The sequence below is a fragment of the Lynx canadensis genome, chromosome D2, assembly GCF_007474595.2.
Source record: "Lynx canadensis isolate LIC74 chromosome D2, mLynCan4.pri.v2, whole genome shotgun sequence".
NCBI classification, from domain to species: Eukaryota; Metazoa; Chordata; class Mammalia; order Carnivora; family Felidae; genus Lynx; species Lynx canadensis.
Genome location: NC_044313.2, coordinates 44,372,083 through 44,389,759, shown reverse-complemented (window position 1 = coordinate 44,389,759; position 17,677 = coordinate 44,372,083).

Genomic DNA, 17,677 nt, shown 5'->3' with positions numbered 1-17,677 from the left:
ATCCAAAGCAGGCTCCACACAGACAGCATTGAGCCTGATGTGGGGATGGAACCCATGAACCATGAGACCATGACTTGAGCTGAAGTCTGATGCTCAACCAACTGAGCCACCCAGGTGCCCCTGCATTTATATTTGTAATTGATTTATGCTTTTCCTTTACTTTGTGCTCTTTTTCCAGGCATTTAGAAAATAGTTGAAGTATCTCTTAAGAGATTTGAAGGAACTCACTTGGAAAATTATCTGTGCCATGATCAGTTTTGGACTTAATTCTTTGACAATTCTTTGATGTTTTCAAATTTTTTCCTGTCTGAAAATTTTCAAAGTTCTCATATAATTTTGGGCTAGTTTTGATAATTTGTATCTGTTTATTAAAGTGTCCCATTCCTTTAAGATTTTAAATCCATGTATGTGGACTTTAAAAGTATATATATATATATATATATATATATATAGTATTTATTTTGAGAAAGAGAGACAGAAAGAGAGGGAGAGAGAGAATCCCAAGCAGGCTCCACACTGTCAGCATAGAGCTCAACACGGGGCCCCAACCCAGGAACCATGAGATCATGATCTGGCCACCTAACTTACTGAGCCACCCAGGTGCCCCTATCCCTTCTTTTATAAAGCAGTAAATTTGAATGATAGATTTGACCACATTCCTTGTGTATGTATGTGTAGTAATATTCTCCATTGCATTGTTTTTAAAAAAATAGCTTATACTGGGGATTTTGATTTTCTTTTTGACCCCATAAAATTATTTCAAAAAGTTCTTTTTAAAATGATCAAGTCTTTTGTTTCTTTTTATTTTTTGTTTTTTTTTTTCAAACATTTTTAACATTTATTTTTGAGAGAGAGAGAGAGAGAACATGCACGCAGAAGTGGGGCAGGAGCAGAGAGAGGGGATAGAGGATTCGAAGGAGGCTCGGCACTGTGAGCAGCGAGCCTGATGCGGTTTGAACTCACAGGCTGAGAGATCATGACCTGAGCTGAAATCAAGAGTTGGCTGCTTAACTGACTGAGCCACCCAAGTACCCCTTTCTTTTTGTTTTTATTAAAAAACATTTTTTTAAATGTTTTATTTATTTTTGAGACAGAGAGAGACAGAGCATGAACGGGGGAGGGGCAGAGAGAGAGGGAGACACAGAATTGGAAGCAGGCTCCAGGCTCCGAGCCATCAGCCCAGAGCCCAACGCCGGGCTCGAACTCACGGACTGCGAGATCGTGACCCGAGCTGAAGTCGGACGCTTAACCGACTGAGCCACCCAGGTGCCCCATCTTTTTGTTTTTAAAAGGAATACTATTAATTTTCAGTTCCTTCTTTTGTGGCTAGGGTATGTGGTCTATAAATTTTTATTCTTTAGCATTTATTGAAATCTCATTCGTGGTCTTAAAAGTATGAAGGATTGTCAGTAGGGAAAAAAATAAATCAATGTAGCTAGTAAATCATTAAATTATTTAGGCCCTTGAGAACCAATAATATCAGAAGTGGTTTGTACATATTTCAGAATATATGCAGATTTTAGAAAGTAAATAATAAAACATTTATTTGTTTTTATTTTAATAAAACAAATTAAGTTTTATTAATGTTTACTGTACTCTTGATATGGCCACTCTGATTGTGGTAGATTGATTATAAGAATAGTCCAACTCTTCACCCCTCCCTACATCCACACCGCTGGTACTCTTCCACTCTGATTCTGAGCTCAGCCATATGACTTGCTTTACCCAATGGGATGGAAGCAAGCATAATGTAAGCAGAATCTTATAGGACTGGATTTGCTCACTCTTGCTCTCTGGGCATGACCGTTAGCATACCTGCTGGAAGATGAGAAGTGGAAAAGATCCAAGCTGTTCCAGTAATCCCAGCAACCCTAGACCAGCTGACAGTCAGCCAACCTTCAGACACTAGAGCAAGCCCAGCCAAGATCAGCAGAACCCCCTAGCTGAGCCATAGCTGATCTCAGAGGCATGAAGTAGTGAGCCCAGCAGCAAATCAGCTGAGGCTCTCAGATTTCTGAGTGAAAAAGTGTTTGTTGTTGTATGTCATTAGGGTTTTGTTACATAGTTTTATTTGGGCCATAGATAACTGATGCCAGAAAGTTACCTGCCATGTGTTATAAGTAAGTTTTCCTAAAAGATCTGTGGACATTTCCAAACAGGAGCATTGATGGCATCTTCAACCTGTTTTTATTAGCTTTTAGCATATTGTGATGCATTACAATTTACCTGTTTCCAGCTAGGTAGGTTTAAAGATAATTTTCTAGTTTCAACAAAACTAATTCTCTGCCCACCCTCCCCCAAATGGAAAGTGGATTATAAAGTTTCTTGCAAAATAACACTAATACAAGTAAACAAGAGCAAAAAATGAACCAAACGTCCAAAATGGTTGAGCAACATTTCTTTTACTCCTACTATAAGTCTTCATCAGTCACACCAAGAGGTCAAAGCAACCATGATGTAATCAGATCTTGCAAGAAGTCTAAATATATACTAGACTGTGAAATGCTATCTACAAGTCATGTGAAGCCCTCCCAGTAGCAAGGCATTTAAAACTAAGCATTCAGAGCCTGAAGACAAGTGTCTGTATTTTTAAGCCATATTTAAGTTATACGACATTCAATTCAAATGTATTAAAACACATAAAATCTGTTTTGAGATTTCTGTTTGAAAGACAAGAAGCCACACGTCACAGGGTATACACTTGTTCTTCCTTTCTGGGTAAAAGCCACTGAGATTATACCCAGAAAACCACATCACAACAATGTAAAAGTATTTTCCTTTATTAGCAAAACATGTTTGAAAACAGGTAAATCCATTGTTATACATCTGAAAAAACAAGGTTTAGCACAAATTGTTCGGTATGGGAGGTTTTATAAATACAGTTGGATGAAAGTACAGATGTCTTGGTTGAGAATGTCTCCAAGATGATCTTTCAGTAATTAAATGCACAAAGCACATTGTGCATGTACGGTGAGCCAGTCTAGTACATTCTTTAAGTGTGCTAGAAAAGAGTTTTTCAACAGTACATTACTTCTTTAATAACAATTTTTATTATTTTTTAAAAAAATTTTTTTTTCAACGTTTATTTATTTTTGGGACAGAGAGAGACAGAGCATGAACGGGGGAGGGGCAGAGAGAGAGGGAGACACAGAATCGGAAACAGGCTCCAGGCTCTGAGCCGTCAGCCCAGAGCCTGACGCGGGGCTCGAACTCACGGACCGCGAGATCGTGACCTGGCTGAAGTCGGACGCTTAACCGACTGCGCCACCCAGGCGCCCCAATAACAATTTTTAAAACCCCACTGTTTTATGGTGGAGACGAATGGAAAACAGAGTGTGTGTAGTTACAGATGGAATGGCTGATTCTACTGGAATAAAACAGGTCCTAGGGTGAGTCACGGATTTCATCCTTCGTGAAATTTATCCATTGTCTCCATCATGGATCAGGAAATACACCAAACTGAAGCCAGAGGTGTTTTTGATATAGCTTACAACAAAAGTGGGAGAATCTTTATAACATACTCAGAAGAGAAGGGCCGTGACCATGGGTATTATTTGTCCCTCACAGAGGAGAGGTGGTTATCTCATGGTAAAATGTGTCAAAGATTCATCAAATTTAAAGATAGAGTGAAACTCATTTTTTCTCATGCAGAAAGATAAGCATTCTAAAATTTGATGATTTGTTTTCCCTCTGGTGACCAGGCAGACATTTTTGAAGAAACTAACCCATTTAATGTGTCCGTTCAAGGTTGAGGTGATGTTTTAACAAGTTGAGAAACAGGTTTTTGACAGAAACGTGTGCTAAGGAAAGAGCATTTTGAAAGCAGGTGTCTGGAATGTTTCATCCTTATGTGATTTTGTAGCTGAAGACAATATGTGTCACATGTAATACTTCTCAAATATGCATACCCAGAAACCTCAGAATTCAAAAAAAATCTAACTTGCTTTAAAAACCATTCAAAGAATTTTGTTGTTTTTGAGTTTACTTGGTTAAAATAAAACAAACTCCACCTTCCAAATATTTGACATGAATAACTGATTGACAGCTGAGATAATGGAAATTTACTAACAGAATTTTAGCGAAAAAAAACACACCCCTTTGCATAATAGATTCAAAGAGTGAAGGCAACGTTTGGTTTAATTCTTTGATGTAGTTCTGTGGGCTTTTGTAAGTAGCATTTTGACCATGGAAGCCATTAAAATTAAATACTGACATACACTGAATTTAGAACCTGACTTTTGAATCCGTGTCATGGTGATTTTTAAAAACAACGAAACATGTTCGACCCCACTGCCTTCTCAAGGCTATGTTTTTCAAATGCAAGGTCTTGTGGAATGCTGGTAGATGCAGGATGGATGGTCCAAACTGCCTTTTCAATATCTTTTATTGTCCCTGACCATACACACTGTGGAGACAGTTTGAAAACCACTACTTTAAGCCATATTTGTTTCATTTCTATTTTGTCTTCTAGAGACTCTAAGTCATGCAGGACCTAACATAATGTAATATAGTGTTTTTTGTTTTGGGGTTTATTTTGACATCTTTTATTTCCAACAGATTTTACTTCTTTATATTTAATTCTGTGTTACCTGGCATATAAACTGTTTTTCTTTTTATATCAGAATGTCATTGTAGGATGTACCTTCACCAAAAGTAATACAATCCTATTTGTTCAGCTTAACACTTTTTTGTTGGTTTGAAATTTACATTGTCTGACATGAGCACTGTGGCTCTACTTTTGTTGTCTGGTTTACCTTTGTTCAGTCTTTCACAATTAAACTTTCTGTGTTACTTTGTTTTAGATTTTCAAAGATAGGGTGTAGGTGCACTTTCATTTTGATATGAATTAGGTAGTCGTTTTGTTTTAGAAGGGTATTTAACTGATTTACAGTTATTGTCAAACTGCCATTTTAATCTCATTTCTTCATCTTGTTTTTTGTTTTGCCAAAAACGTACTCATATCTCTGATGTGGAGAACAAAGATGAAAGAAAAATTTTAAACTTCCCTACAATTTACAGCCCATTGACAAGTCCTTGAGACAGACAGAGTGACCTTCTTCCAGGAACTCAACTGCTTTGATATTAATACTTTGCTAAGGGCAAAAAGCAACCTTAGCTTGACCTTATCATAACCTCCAGGATCCTGTAAGTCTTCTTTAATATACAAAAAAATCCCTTTGAAAAATTTCTTTATCTCTACCCCCCAAGGTATATGTTAGCAATCATCCTCTAAACATATGGCCCATTGATGTACACCTGAAGGGTCTCATGACTAAGGTTTTACTACACAGTAGTAAATGACCTTATCCTAACAACAGCTAGCCCCTCAATGTCCTGGAAATCTTGCTTCCAAATTCCTTAGGAACTTATGCTATCCCTAACCCCCTCCCAATTTAAAAGTATATGATCAGCCACTCCTCACAACCTCAGTGCAGCTCTTTCTGTCCACAGGTCCTGTCTCTGTGCTTTAATAAAATCACCCTTTTTGCACCAAAGATGCCTCAAGAATTCTTTCTTGACCATTCACTCCCAAACCCCAACATTTAATATCAGCTCCCGTCAAAAATTCAGAAGTAAAACCAGTTGATCATTGAAGTAGTAATTAGTAAAAGTTTATTGTGCACACCGCAAAAAGACAGTTTGCAGACCAGGAGTACTCAAACCAAAACATGAAGTGGGGCTCAGGGGTATATTGTTATAAGAAGCTTATATAGTGAGAAAGCACTGACTGTTTATTCTTCACAAGGGTTATAATATTAGAATTTTCTTAAGTGATAAATAATTGGTCAGTGGTTACTTCATATCAACCTTGGGGAACAGATCAAGTTTTGCTTATGATTTCCAGAAGCAAAAGCAAGAAATGACCTAGGTCAAGTTAGTCTTGCAAAATAAGCTGACTTCAGCTCTGTTTGTATGACTAACCTGGTTTTGTCTGCTCAGGGAATTTTCAAGGCTCGTCTCTAGTTTGGTTTTCGTTTCGAGAATTCCCTCCCTTTTGGTCATTCTCTCAGCAGGTTGAGAGTATGACCAACTGGTATCACGTTATTCTCCTTACCACTGTTGATGTAATCAGGCCAAAGAATCATATATCTGCTGTTTCCATTAGTTGAGTAGTCAGGCCAGAGGGCCATGTAGTCACTATCTTCATCATTTGTGTAGTTATTGTTGATTCCATCCAGTTGCCTAATCCTTTGTGAATACCATGTGGCATGTGAGTGGGGACTGACAGGTGTTTAAAACCTGAGAGAGTATACGATACGCTAGTGAGATTAATATGATGACTATAGGGAGAACAACAGCCACAGATTGAGAAATTCCCCAGAGCTGAGACTGTAGACACCGAGATTTAACCAGTTAAATAACTCAAGTGGGCTATAGGCATAACACGATGTCTCGGCAAACACATATCCTCATGATTACTTAGGACAGGATGAATATGAGGATGTTTTATTTCAGGAGGCAGTGTTGCAGGTGAATTTTCACCTGCTTTAGGTCTCATTCTGATGTGAGCAATCAGGTAATTTAATGAGAGGCATTTCTATGGAAACAGAAGAAAAACAAAGGTTAATAGTTTAAGCAAATTATAAATTCAGTTTCTGAGTTTGGAGAGCAGCCAGTTGAGAAGATTTCTAGATGTCGGGTTCTAAGCATCTTTAGATGGAGTGAAGGCAGGCAGCGGCGATCTGACACATTTCTGGTTTGCAGTGTGAATGTCTCTGGTGAGCTCTGAGTGGCTGCATAGCAGTAGGCATGGAGATTGTCCACACATGAGCTGTTGTGCTGATTTCTTTGAAGTGTATATCAAGTTATCCAGCTTTAGTTGCATGGCTTCCAGAAAAGGGCAGTTTTAGTTGTATAGTGATTGCAAGTCAAAAGAGTGAGAGAAAATGGAAAATGTTAGTTTGGAGAGTTCTAGCCAAATGTTGGAGAAAACTTTGAAGTATTCAGGATCTAGTCCAGTTTATAGGTGGAAAACAAAATCTCAATTAACAACACTGGAATCTGGTATCTACAAAGGTACATGACTGAAACATAATTTTTCTCTTTATAATCATCCCCATTTCTATGAAAAGAAACCACAGTAAGACTAATTTGTTTGCAAATTAAGTCTCGTTTTAATAAACTTGGCCTGGATATTTATAGAGGTGCAGCAAGAATAGTGATTGACCATATAGGCTGTTTTAAATCTGCTTTGGGGCGCCTGGGTGGCTTAGTTGGTTAAGCGTCCGACTTCACCTCAGGTTAAGATCTCACAGTTCATGAGTTTAAGCCTTGCATGGGGCTCTGTGCTGACAGCTCAGAGCCTGGAGCCTGCTTCGGATTCTGTGTCTCCCTCCTCTCTCTGCCCCTCCTCCGCTTGCGCTCTCTCTCTCAAAAATAAATAAACACTAAGATATTAAAAACAAGTATATCTGTTTTGCTGGGACTTTTTCATAAGGAATTTCAGATTGGACTTTCAAAACCCTCTTGAAGCTTGGAAGCTAAGGCTAGGATTTACCCAGTTAGTCCCTTTACAAGGAGAAAAGATTCTTACTGAACTTATGCAAATTAATACATTGTCATGAAAAACAAGAGTATTCAGTAAGAGTTTCCAAATTATGCAGGGGTCAGATAGGGAGCAAAAGATAAATGTTTCAATCTTTGTTGCAAATATGTACCGTCAAATTGTTGTAAGTTATAGATTAAAATAGATGAAAAAAATAATTCTTTATATCTGGAAAACAAAACATTAAAGAATTAGCAATAGTTTTGTGTGTGTGTTTTTTTGTTTTGTTTTGTTTGCTTGTTTTCCCCTCCTTCAGAGTTTCTTATCCTCATGGAGCTCAGTACAGATCTGTGGAAAGGTTCTCATCACAGAGAACTGGCAACTGTTTTAAATGAAGTAATAAAAATTATAATCATCTTCATCAATTCATTCAGTGTTACACACTTAATTATTGTTTTGCTTCATCTTGGGTTAGCAGCTTTATGAATCAATCAATTTTCCATTGAAGTTTTAAAATTCTTACTCAGTTTAATGTTATAGTCTTAAAGTCACCAGAAACCTGCATTTTAAATTACTTGGTAGGGTCCTTTCTGTGAATCTCTTTGAGGATAAAACACTTTTGTTTGTAATTGATCAGAATGCTTTTAGAGAAGAATTGAGAGTAAAAAATAATTGTGAATGACAAAAACCTTAAAAATAGCCATGGTTAAAGATCCAAACCAAGATGCAATTGACTTAGTTATCCATTCAACCAAAGTGACAATTAAAAGACTTCAAAGGCAAGTAAAACCTTGGCTCTAATAGAGATGACTCCGTTATTTTTTTTTTTTATGAAATTTATTGACAAATTGGTTTCCATACAACACCCAGTGCTCATCCCAAAAGGTGCCCTCCTCAATACCCATCACCCACCCTCCCCTCCCTCCCACCCCCCATCAACCCTCAGTTTGTTCTCAGTTTTTAACAGTCTCTTATGCTTTGGCTCTCTCCCACTCTAACCTCTTTTTTTTTTTTTTTCCTTCCCCTCCCCCATGGGTTCCTGTTAAGTTTCTCAGGATCCACATAAGAGTGAAACCATATGGTATCTGTCTTTCTCTGTATGGCTTATTTCACTTAGCATTACACTCTCCAGTTCCATCCACGTTGCTACAAAAGGCCATATTTCATTTTTTCTCATTGCCACGTAGTATTCCATTGTGTATATATACCACAATTTCTTTATCCATTCATCAGTTGATGGACATTTAGGCTCTTTCCATAATTTGGCTATTGTTGAGAGTGCTGCTATGAACATTGGGGTACAAGTGCTCCCATGCATCAGTACTCCTGTATCCCTTGGATAAATTCCTAGCAGTGCTATTGCTGGGTCATAGGGTAGGTCTATTTTTAATTTTCTGAGGAACCTCCACACTGCTTTCCAGAGCGGCTGCACCAATTTGCATTCCCACCAACAGTGCAAGAGGGTTCCCGTTTCTCCACATCCTCTCCAGCATCTATAGTCTCCTGATTTGTTCATTTTGGCCACTCTGACTGGCGTGAGGTGATACCTGAGTGTGGTTTTGATTTGTATTTCCCTGATAAGGAGCGACGCTGAACATCTTTTCATGTGCCTGTTGGCCATCTGGATGTCTTCTTTAGAGAAGTGTCTATTCATGTTTTCTGCCCATTTCTTCACTGGGTTATTTGTTTTTCGGGTGTGGAGTTTGGTGAGCTCTTTATAGATTTTAGATACTAGCCCTTTGTCCGATATGTCATTTGCAAATATCTTTTCCCATTCCGTTGGTTGCCTTTTAGTTTTGTTGGTTGTTTCCTTTGCTGTGCAGAAGCTTTTGATCTTCATAAGGTCCCAGTAATTCACTTTTGCTTTTAATTCCCTTGCCTTTGGGGATGTGTCGAGTAAGAGATTGCTACGGCTGAGGTCAGAGAGGTCTTTTCCTGCTTTCTCCTCTAAGGTTCTGATGGTTTCCTGTCTCACATTTAGGTCCTTTATCCATTTTGAGTTTATTTTTGTAAATGGTGTGAGAAAGTGGTCTAGTTTCAACCTTCTGCATGTTGCTGTCCAGTTCTCCCAGCACCATTTGTTAAAGAGGCTGTCTTTTTTCCATTGGATGTTCTTTCCTGCTTTGTCAAAGATGAGTTGGCCATACGTTTGTGGGTCTAGTTCTGGGGTTTCTATTCTATTCCATTGGTCTGTGTGTCTGTTTTTGTGCCAATACCATGCTGTCTTGATGATGACAGCTTTGTAGTAGAGGCTAAAGTCTGGGATTGTGATGCCTCCTGCTTTGGTCTTCTTCTTCAAAATTCCTTTGGCTATTCGGGGCCTTTTGTGGTTCCATATGAATTTCAGGGTTGCTTGTTCTAATTTCGAGAAGAATGCTGGTGCAATTTTGATTGGGATTGCATTGAATGTGTAGATAGCTTTGGGTAGTATTGACATTTTGACAATATTTATTTTTCCAATCCATGAGCAGGGAATGTCTTTCCATTTCTTTAAATCTTCTTCAATTACCTTCATAAGCTTTCTATAGTTTTCAGCATACAGATCCTTTACATCTTTGGTTAGATTTATTCCTAGGTATTTTATGCTTCTTGGTGCAATTGTGAATGGGATCATTTTCTTTATTTGTCTTTCTGTTGCTTCGTTGTTAGTGTATAAGAATGCAACTGATTTCTGTACATTGATTTTGTATCCTGCAACTTTGCTGAATTCATGTATCAGTTCTAGCAGACTTTTGGTGGAGTCTATCGGATTTTCCATGTGTAATATCATGTCATCTGCAAAAAGCGAAAGCTTAACTTCATCTTTGCCAATTTTGATGCCTTTGATTTCCTTTTGTTGTCTGATTGCTGATGCTAGAACTTCCAGCACTATGTTAAACAACAGCGGTGAGAGTGGGCATCCCTGTCGTGTTCCTGATCTCAGGGAAAAAGCTCTCAGTTTTTCCCCGTTGAGGATGATGTTAGCTGTGGGCTTTTCATAAATGGCTTTTATGATCTTTAAGTATGTTCCTTCTATCCCGACTTTCTCAAGCGTTTTTATTAAGAAAGGGTGTTGGATTTTGTCAAAGGCCTTTTCTGCATCGATTGACAGGATCATATGGTTCTTCTCTTTTTTTTTGTTAATGTGATGTATCACGTTGATTGATTTGCGAATGTTGAACCAGCCCTGCATCCCAGGAATGAACCCCACTTGATCATGGTGAATAATTCTTTTTATATGCTGTTGAATTCGATTTGCTAGTATCTTATTGAGAATTTTTGCATCCATATTCATCAGGGATATTGGCCTGTAGTTCTCTTTTTTTACTGGGTCTCTGTCTGGTTTAGGAATCAAAGTAATACTGGCTTCATAGAATGAGTCTGGAAGTTTTCCTTCCCTTTCTATTTCTTGGAATAGCTTGAGAAGGATAGGTATTATCTCTGCTTTAAACGTCTGGTAGAACTCCCCTGGGAAGCCATCTGGTCCTGGACTCTTATTTGTTGGGAGATTTTTGATAACCGATTCAATTTCTTCGCTGGTTATGGGTCTGTTCAAGCTTTCTATTTCCTCCTGATTGAGTTTTGGAAGAGTGTGGGTGTTCAGGAATGTGTCCATTTCTTCCAGGTTGTCCAATTTGTTGGCATATAATTTTTCATAGTATTCCCTGATAATTGTTTGTATCTCTGAGGGATTGGTTGTAATAATTCCATTTTCATTCATGATTTTATCTATTTGGGTCATCTCCCTTTTCTTTTTGAGAAGCCTGGCTAGAGGTTTGTCAATTTTGTTTATTTTTTCAAAAAACCAACTCTTGGTTTCGTTGATCTGCTCTACAGTTTTTTTAGATTCTATATTGTTTATTTCTGCTCTGATCTTTATTATTTCTCTTCTTCTGCTGGGTTTAGGCTGCCTTTGCTGTTCTGCTTCTATTTCCTTTAGGTGTGCTGTTAGATTTTGTATTTGGGATTTTTCTTGTTTCTTGAGATAGGCCTGGATTGCGATGTATTTCCCTCTCAGGACTGCCTTCGCTGCGTCCCAAAGCGTTTGGATTGTTGTATTTTCATTTTCGTTTGTTTCCATATATTTTTTGATTTCTTCTCTAATTGCCTGGTTGACCCACTCATTCGTTAGTAGGGTGTTCTTTAACCTCCATGCTTTTGGAGGCTTTCCAGACTTTTTCCTGTGGTTGATTTCAAGCTTCACAGCATTGTGGTCTGAAAGTATGCATGGTATAATTTCAATTCTTGTAAACTTATGAAGGGCTGTTTTGTGACCCAGTATATGATCTATCTTGGAGAATGTTCCATGTGCACTCGAGAAGAAAGTATATTCTGTTGCTTTGGGATGCAGAGTTCTAAATATATCTGTCAAGTCCATCTGATCCAATGTCTCATTCAGGGCCCTTGTTTCTTTATTGACCGTGTGTCTAGATGATCTATCCATTTCTGTAAGTGGGGTGTTAAAGTCCCCTGCAATTACCACATTCTTCTCAATAAGGTTGCTTATGTTTATGAGTAATTGTTTTATATATTTGGGGGCTCCGGTATTCGGCGCATAGACATTTATAATTGTTAGCTCTTCCTGATGGATAGACCCTGTAACTATCATATAATGTCCTTCTTCATCTCTTGTTACAGCCTTTAATTTAAAGTCTAGTTTGTCTGATATAAGTATGGCTACTCCAGCTTTCTTTTGGCTTCCAGTAGCATGATAAATAGTTCTCCATCCCCTCACTCTCAATCTAAAGGTGTCCTCAGGTCTACAATGAGTCTCTTGTAGACAGCAAATAGATGGGTCTTGTTTTTTTATCCATTCTGATACCCTATGTCTTTTGGTTGGCGCATTTAATCCATTTACATTCAGTGTTATTATAGAAAGATACGGGTTTAGAGTCATTGTGATGTCTGTATGTTTTATGCTTGTAGCGATGTCTCTGGTACTTTGTCTCACAGGGTCCCCCTTAGGATCTCTTGTAGGGCTGGTTTAGTGGTGACAAATTCCTTCAGTTTTTGTTTGTTTGGGAAGACCTTTATCTCTCCTTCTATTCTAAATGACAGACTTGCTGGATAAAGGATTCTCGGCTGCATATTTTTTCTGTCTAGCACACTGAAAATCTCGTGCCAATTCTTTCTGGCCTGCCAAGTTTCAAAAGAGAGATCCGTCACGAGTCTTATAGGTCTCCCTTTATATGTGAGGGCACGTTTACCCCTTGCTGCTTTCAGAATTTTCTCTTTATCCTTGTATTTTGCCAGTTTCACTATGATATGTCGTGCAGAAGATCGATTCAAGTTACGTCTGAAGGGAGTTCTCTGTGCCTCTTGGATTTCAATGCCTTTTTCCTTCCCCAGTTCAGGGAAGTTCTCAGCTATTATTTCTTCAAGTACCCCTTCAGCACCTTTCCCTCTCTCTTCCTCCTCTGGGATACCAATTATGCGTATATTATTTCTTTTTAGTGTATCACTTAGCTCTCTAATTTTCCCCTCATACTCCTGGATTTTTTTATCTCTCTTTTTCTCAGCTTCCTCTTTTTCCATAACTTTATCTTCTAGTTCACCTATTCTCTCCTCTGCCTCTTCCATCCGAGCCGTGGTGGTTTGCATTTTGTTTTGCATTTCCTTTAAAGCGTTTTTCAGCTCCTCGTGACTGTTCCTTAGTCCCTTGATGTCTGTAGCAAGAGATTCTCTGCTGTCCTGTATACTGTTTTCCAGCCCAGCGATTAATTTTATGACTATTATTCTAAATTCACTTTCTGTTATATTATTCAAATCCTTTTTGATCAGCTCATTAGCTGTTGTTATTTCCTGGAGATTCTTCTGAGGGGAATTCTTCCGCTTGGTCATTTTGGATAGTCCCTGGTGTGGTGAGGACCTGCAGGGCACTTCCCCTGTGCTGTGGTGTATAACTGGAGTTGGTGGGCGGGGCCGCAGTCAGTCCTGATGTCTGCCCCCAGCCCACCGCTGGGGCCACAGTCAGACTGGTGTGTGCCTTCTCTTCCCCTTTCCTAGGGGCAGGATTCCCTGTGGGGTGGTGTGGCCCGTGTGGGCTACTTGCACACTGCCAGGCTTGTGGTGCTGGGGATCTGGCGTATTAGCTGGGGTGGGTAGGCAAGGTGCACGGCGGCAGGGGGGGCAGGCTTAGCTCGCTTCTCCTTAGGTGATCCACTTCAGGAGGGGCCCTGTGGCAGCCGGAGGGAGTCAGATCCGCTGCCGGAGGTTTGGCTCCGCAGAAGCACAGAGTTGGGTGTTTGCGCGGAGCGAGCAATTTCCCTGGCCGGAACCGGTTCCCTTTGGGATTTTGGCTGGGGGATGGGCGGGGGAGATGGCGCTGGCGAGCGCCTTTGTTCCCCGCCAAACTGAGCTCTGTCGTCCGGGGGCTCCGCAGCTCACCCTCCCTTTGTCCTCCAGCCTTCCCGCTTTCCGAGCAGAGCTGTTAACTTATGACCTCCCAGACGCTAAGTCGTGCTTGCTGTCGGAACACAGTCCGTCTGGCCCCTCCGTTTTTGCAAGCCGGACTCGGGGGCTCTGCTTGGCCGGCGAGCCGCCCCTCCACCCCGGCTCCCTCCCGCCAGTCCGTGGAGCGCGCACCGCCTCTCCGCCCTTCCTACCCTCTTCCGTGGGCCTCTCGTCTGCACTTGGGTCCGGTGACTCCGTTCTGCTAATCCTCTGGCGGTTTTCTGGGTTATTTAGGCAGGTGTAGGTGGAATCTAAGTGATCAGCAGGACGCGCGGTCAGCCCAGCGTCCTCCTACGCCGCCATCTTCCTCAGCTCCTTATTTTTTGAAGTAATCAAAGACTTGAAAGAGACAATGTAAAGCACAGGAAATAATTTCATAAAACACAGAATCTTTATTTCCTAGGTAGATTACATTGTAGGTAAAGAAACTTTGTTTATAATTCCTTATAAAAAGCAGACCACCAATCTAAAAAAAAAACAACCACATTATCCTTTTAACAGAGAGAAAACCAAGTTCTAACACTGCACCAGTATACTTTTGATATTAAAATTGTCTCTTTTTAAAAAATAAATCCATTCCAATCTTAGCTTGACCACACATAAAATTCCTTTCAGAAGATTCATTTTCCATAAACCTTTTACAACTTCCTATATCCATTTAGGTTTTGTCCTTTTTCCTTTCTTAATTTCAAACAATCATTTATATCTTTCCTTACCCAGCCCCCCTCCTCCCACACCATATTCTATTTTCCTTACTTAGTTTTCATACAGAGTCATTTTTAACCCTTTTTTTAAACCTAGTAGTTTTATTTTTACATATCAGTTATAAATTTTTACTATTGGTAATCTTTGCTTTCCAGTGAAAACTAGGAATTAGGCAATAGTGAACTATCATATTTAGTATCCTGTAGTAGATTAGCAATTTTAAATATATTTCATAATTCCTAGAAGTATTTTCTTCCTTGTAGTAAGTATTTCAGTGTGGCACAGAACATGTTTATCAATACTCAAATACCTTTTGTCTCTGTAAAAAATTAAAAAGCCCAAAGTAGATAAACTTATGCTTAGCATTTAATGTTTATTTTGTTTGGAGATGATTTAGAAATTCAATGAATATCCATGGACTTCGTGTAAACTTTTATCTTACTTACATTTATTTAAATTACTTTCTTTAAACAAGTACCAGCACCTGCTTACTCACCAGCCTGAGTCATTGGCGGGTTTCTTTGGCTCTCACTTCTGATCCTGTGGAATGTCAAAAGTTCAGAAATAACAGAAGTGAAACAGATGAATCACCAAAGCAGTAATTAGTAAAAGTGTATTGTGCTCACCCAACAAGACAGTTGGCAGAATGGAAGCACTTAAACCAAAATATGAAGCGAGGCTCAGGGGTGCATTGTTATAAAGAAGCGTATGTAGCGAGAAAGCAGTGACTATTCTTCATGGTGATGGGTTAGAATATTGGAATTTCTTTAAATGATAGGGAATTGGTCAGTGGTTCCTTCATATAACCTTGGGAACCAGTTCAAATTTTGCTTATGATTTCTAGAAGCAAAAGCAAGAAGTGACCCGGGTCAAGTTAGTCTTAACAAAATAAGCTGACTTCAGCTTTGTTTACCCGACCAAACTGGTTTTATCTGCTCAAGGAATTTTCAAGGTTGGTCTCAGCTTGTTTTTGATTTTAACACTCCTATTTCCAATCCTTCCGATCCTATGTGTACTGTTTTATTTAAAATTTTCTTTCTCTTATAATGATTCATACAACATGGTTTAAATTCTATGAATAACTACATTTAATTAAAAATACTCATTATTAGGGGAGTCTGGGTCGTTCAGTTGGTAAAGCTCTGGTCATGATCTCACAGTTGTGAGTTTGAGCCCTGCATCGGGCTCTGTGCTGACAGCTCGGAGCCTGGAGCCTGTTTCAGATTCTGTCTCCCTCTCTTTTAGCCCCTCGCCTGCTCACTCTCTGTCTGTCTCTCTCTCTCAAAAATGAATAAACATTTTAAAAAAGATTGTCATTATTAGTTTTGTTAATTTTTATCTTTTCTTTTAGAATAAATTCTGATATTCATTTTATTCACTTAAAATTTATTTACTTATTTAAGCAATCTCTACACCCAATGTGGGGCTCGGAACTCATGACCCCAAGGTCAAGGGTCATATTCTTTACTGACTGAGGCAGCCAGGTGCCCCTCATTTTATTCTTTTAACCATATTTACAACAAGTATTTATGCAAAGCTATGATTATGGAATTTCATTGCTCACTACCAATATTTTATATTTTAGTTTATCTAGTTTTAAATTTATTAGTGTGATTTTTTTAAATAATTTATTTATTTTTAAATTTATATCCAAGTTAGTTATCATATAGTGCGACAATGATTTCAGGAGTAGATTCCTCAATGCCCCTTACCCATTTAACTCATCCTGCCCCCACAAGCCCTCCAGCAACTCTCTACTTGTTCTCTATACTTAAGAGTTTCTTATGTTTTGTCCCCCTCAATGTTTTTATATTATTTTTGCTTCCATTCCCTTATGTTCATCTATTTCGTATCTTAAAGTCATCATATGCGTGAAGTCATATGATATTTGTCTTTCTCTGACTGACTAATTTTGCTCAGCGTGATACCCTCTAGTTATATCCACACAGTTGCAAATGGCAATATTTCATTCTTTTTGATTCCTGAGTAATACTCCATATATATATATATATATATATATATATATATATATATACACACACACCACATCTTCTTTATCCATTCATCTGTTGATGGACATTTGGGCTCTTTCCATACTTTGGCTATTGTCGATAGTGCTGCTATAAATGTTGGGGTGCATGTGCTCCTTCGAAACAACACACCTGTATTCCTTGGATAAATACCCAGTAGAGCAATTGCCGGGTCGTAGGGTAGTTCTATTTTTAATTTTTTGAGGAACCTCCATACTGTTTTCCAGAGTATCTGCACCAGTTTGCATTCCCACCAGCAGTGCAAGGGAGATCCTCTCTCTCCACATCCTCACCAACATCTGTCATTGCCTGAGTTGTTAATGTCAGCCATTCTGACAGGTGTGAGGTGGTATCTCATTGTGGTTTTGATTTGTATTTCCCCAATGATGGGTGATGTTGAGCATTTTTTCATGTGTCGGGTGGCCATCTGGATGTCTCCTTTGGAGAAGTGTCTATTCATGTCTTTTGCCCATTTCTTTTCTTTTTTTTTTTTTATTTTTTTTAAATTTTTTTTTTTCAACGTTTATTTATTTTTGGGACAGAGAGAGACAGAGCATGAACGGGGGAGGGGCAGAGAGAGAGGGAGACACAGAATCGGAAGCAGGCTCCAGGCTCTGAGCCATCAGCCCAGAGCCCGACGCGGGGCTCGAACTCACGGACCGCGAGATCGTGACCTGGCTGAAGTCGGACGCTTAACCAACTGCGCCACCCAGGCGCCCCTGCCCATTTCTTCACTGGATTATTTGTTTTTTCGGTATTGAGTTTGAGAAGTTCTTTATAGATTCTGGATACTAACCCTTTATCTGATATATCATTTGCAAGTATCTTCTCCAATTTTGTCAGTTGCCTTTTAGTTTTGCTGATTGCTTCCTTCACTGTGCAGAAGCTTTTTATTTTGATGAGGTCCCAATAGTTCATTTTTGCTTTTGTGTCCTTTGACTCTGGAGACGTGTTGAGTAAGAAGTTGCTGTGGCCAAGGTCAAAGAGGCTTTTGCCTGCTTTCTTTTCCAGGATTTTAATGGCT